Source organism: Gossypium arboreum, chromosome 3 (genome assembly GCF_025698485.1).
Source record: "Gossypium arboreum isolate Shixiya-1 chromosome 3, ASM2569848v2, whole genome shotgun sequence".
Taxonomy (NCBI): Eukaryota; Viridiplantae; Streptophyta; class Magnoliopsida; order Malvales; family Malvaceae; genus Gossypium; species Gossypium arboreum.
Window position 1 is genome coordinate 18,646,388 of NC_069072.1, and position 4,519 is coordinate 18,650,906.

General features: G+C 32.1%; 1 non-coding gene across 1 annotated transcript; it reads left to right on the forward strand.

Moving 5' to 3' along the window:
- The first annotated feature begins 754 nt into the window (after window positions 1-754).
- LOC128291076 (small nucleolar RNA R71) lies at window positions 755-861 on the forward strand. Its single transcript, XR_008280852.1, has one exon. It is a non-coding gene; the product is annotated as a small nucleolar RNA R71 (small nucleolar RNA).
- Window positions 862-4,519: the final 3,658 nt, after the last annotated feature.

The window sequence follows — 4,519 nt, forward strand, 5'->3', positions numbered from 1 at the left end:
CTTGAAAAGCTTGAAAACCCTAGCTATGGAGAACCCAAAATTTTAGGTAGCAACATGAAAGAAATGAGCTGATTTTTGGCTTATTTTTCCCATTTTATTTCATTAAAATGCCAAATGACCAAAATGCCCTTAAGCCCTTTCTTTAAAATTTCATCCATACAAGCCCATTTTTGTCCAAAAACTTAGAAATTTGGAAAATTCTCCTCAAGACCTTCTAATTAATATTCTAAATTAATTTCATACAAATTGCTTCTAAAACCCTAGTTTTGAAATTTATTCAATTTAGTCCCTAATTTCCTATTGGACACTTTACTCAAAGAATTTCTTCAGAAAACTTGAACACATGCATATTCTCATTTTCTAGACCTCATAATAATCATAAAATAAATATTTGATGTCAAATTTGTGGTCCTGAAACCACTGTTTCGACTAGGCCCTATTTGGGGAGGTTACAGGTTCTGTTGCAATACTATTAAACCCATTAGTGGTAAAATTTTTAGGGACTGAGGAAATTGAAGATACCTGAAATGGGAGTGACTTGAGAGCTTCTACTTCATGCATTCCAGTGACTCATTTTCCTGATGCTGCTTGATTGGTTGGCCTTTGATAATTGTTACTGACAATCTTGTCGATGATTTCATAAGCCTTATTGTAATACTTAGAAAGGAGAGCACCATTAGTAGAAGCTTACACTACCATCCTCGTGTAAGCATTTAGACCATTATAGAACGTCTCAAGTTGGATGCAATGAGGGATTCCGTGATGAGGGCACTTCCGTAATAATCTTTTGTACCTTTCCCATGCCTCACATAAGGACTCATCATCCATTTGTTGGGAAGTAGTGATCTCGTTCCTCAACTTAGCATTCTTGCTAGGTGGAAAATACTTCATAAAGATTCTTTCTGCTAACTCTTGCCATGTGGAAATTGAATTTGGTGGCAATGAGTTCAGCCAGGCTCGACCTCTATCCCTTAGCGAATATGGGAATAGCTTCAATCGTAGTGCATCTTCAAGTACTCTAGCTAACTTGAAAGAATCACTTACCTCCATAAACAGTCTTAAGTGCAAGTGAGGATCTTCGATAAGCATTCCACTGAATTGGCCCACTGTCTAAAGCATCTGGAACATGGCTGGCTTCAGCTCGAACTGTTGTGCTTTGATTTTGGGTCTCCTAATACCAGGATTAAGATCATGAAACACTGGCACAACATACTTTCTTAGAGCTCTATCCCTATCATTAGCAATAAGGATAGGATTTTGAGAAGGGTTTGCTCCATTTCCTTGATTCAGATTTTTGAAGTTCATCTTTTTGGTCATTCTCTAACTTGCTTGTCTTCTTCACTGTCGAAAAGTTCTTTCAATCTTAGGGTTTATGGGGAGTAAATCGATGATTCGGTCAATACTCATAAACAGTTGAAATAAACATAGAAAAATTAATTAAGTTAAAGTTGAACAGCAAAATAAACCAAAATGAAAAATTAACAAATTCACAAATAATGACTTTTTAAAACGATCCCTGGCAATGATGCCAAAAACTTGGAATGACGAAAATGTGCAAGTGTACACAATCGCAACAAGTAATAAAGTGATAAGTAAATGTTGAGTTATCATACCTACAGGGATTGTGAAAAGAATTATTTATGAATTCAATTTAAAACATTTTGGTGAAGAAAAATATTTTGATTTGAGGAGGTGATAGAAAACTAAGATTTTTAACTAAGTAAAATAAATAAAAATAAAATAAAAGTTCCAATGCACGATTTCAAAAGATGATTTTAATCAAGATGACATAATTGTGTTAGATTAATTACATTTCTTAAACACATGTTCATGTTTTTACAAATAAATTCATGACAACTCAGTAATTTGCTAACTTATGAACATACTTGCCTACCAAAATCCATTTATCTCTTGACTATATCTCTACTTCAATTCAATCGATTAAACAAATTTTAATAAACAAATGTGTTAATGCACATACATACTTATGAAATTAAAATAATATCCTGTAAATATCTGTATGCCAATTCAAACAATTAAGTGAATCCGATAAGCACATAAAAGATTACGTGAGGTAATAATGTATTTCTACCTTGAAACAGTTTAATCACAATAATCTTGCAAGTTATGCAAGGTTAATGTATCGTTAGATACCGTTGCTAATTTAACCCTCAGCTACCTTAGATGATTAAACATGCACTGATTAAGTATCGTGTCAATTAATTACAATTTCAATCCATTTAAATAATTAAATCATTAGTTACCCTACAATTGTAATGCAAGAATAACTTAGCCATGATTTTACTTAATCAAACATCTTACCGTGATTTATAACAACACAAACACAATTTTAGTAACTTAAGTAGACGAAATGCAATCAACCTAACATGAATTAAATTTAAGTCATATTAATTAAATTAAACATATCAACATCACAAATATTCATAAACATGTTCATAACAACAAAAATAAAATCAAAAGGATAGGGAACAAGAATCAAATCCGGTGTTTTCTCCGTGGCTTGACTATTGCTCCACTCTTCCTTCTCCACTTGTTCTTGTTGAACTGAGGCTTACATGAACACTTGAATGCTGCTCCAAATGGTGTTTATTTACTCTTTTTCAAGAGGTAAAATTGGCAAGGGAATAGGGGAAGAAAATGAAGAAAAATGGAAGGGACTAAAGAGAAAAAATGAAAGAAAACTGAAGAGATGGGAAAGGTTGAGATCAGTTTGAAGTGAGCAGCCAAGGGGGGAATTTATAGGTTTAGAAGGCTGCAAACAATATTCAAAATCAGCAGCCAAAGACTCCCCCCATGGCCAGCCACATATGTGGCATGTTTGAAGATTTCAAATATGCTATTTTAAGGTAGGGGTAGATCTAGAAAGGCATAAGTAGTGGAGGGGTTTGAATGCAATTTGAAGGAGTCTTCAAGGGCCATTTTTCAAGCCAAATAATCATCCAAGCAAGATGATTGGGTCAGCATGTGGGATGGTTTTGGGCTGCCCAATGCTCGGTTGGATCGGTTTTCTCGGTTCATCTCAACTGTGCCCCTTTTCATAATTAATTAACAATAATTTATTTAACCCAAATTAAATTGGATTAAAATTAAAATTAATTATATTATGAATTAATACACATAATTTGGACCGTCTTAGGCTAAAAAATTAATTCACCTTGATGCTTCAAAATTGCTTCTCGATTTTGTGCTTCTAGTAGTATCTACCGAGCCATTTTTCGCCTTTTGTGCAAATCTATCAAAAATAATCAAAATTAATCACAATTTGATATAAAATTAATTAAAATTCAACATGTTCATAATTTTAGTTCAATTTAATTATTGTATAATTATTATTTATTTTTTGGCACGAATTTTACCAAAACTGCATGAATTTGAGTTAAAAAGAGCATGAAAAAGTGTGTATATTTTCGTGTTTCCACACCCCAGACTTAATTAATTTCTCGTCCCAAGTAATGCTCAAATTTGAAAAGAATTTCTCAGAAACACCTTTGAAAAATTCCTTCAGAACAAAATTCTTCCAAAATTATGATTTTAGTATACTTATGCTCAATAACAAGAATTTTGAGATTTACGCTACTTAAGTATACATGTCATTCAAATTTATCTCAATAATTCTTCTGATAAAAAAAATAGACTAAATGATTCAAAAAATAAAGGCATGTTAAATCCCTACCAATTTGATTTTATTCCCTTATTCAAGATTAAGCTACAATCATTAAGTTTAACTTATGCCTTCATATGTTAAACATAGCAATTTCTCTACACTAATGTAGGTAGCATAGCAAATTGAATCAATAGGTCTTTAAAAAACTTGTAACGTGACTAGGCTAGGGGTAGGTAAAAATAGATAAATTTAGGCTAAAAACTCTAGACTCAGCTTGAATCGAACCTTCGAAATAATTACCTTAAATACACCAACTTATTTTTCTTTCACATGTTGTTTTATACATCTATTTCTTTCGAGTACATATGCTTCCTTTTTTTTTCCTCTTTTTTATTTTTTTTCATGAGCATTTTGCTATATGTACTAAAATTTTTTTTGAGCATTTGATACTTCTTTTCAACTCCAACAAACTTGTTCCAAAGAATATTCTGAATAGTTCCAAGTCTAGTGTTTGGACAATTTAAAGATAATTAAGAGAAAAGTGATGGCTAAATATTGCAAAGGTTCAAATAAAATTAGGTCATATAGTCTCAAAGTTGGGTTTCAAAGGATAAAAATTCATCAAGATTGGCTTGAAAGGCTCAAACGGTTGACACGTGCTTTTGTGTGAAAAGTTTTATAAATTTCTAATTAATCGTTCTTGAAGCTAACTATTATCACGATGTAGGCAAGTGTACCTATCGAACAATAGTATAGTTTTAGCAAGACCGAATTGTCAAACCCAAAGGAACTAAAAGTACTAGTAATGACTGTCTTTTTATTATCTAGCCTAAGAATAATGGGGTTTGGTTTAACTAATTAACTAAACTAAGAAATCACAGAAAATAGAATTGG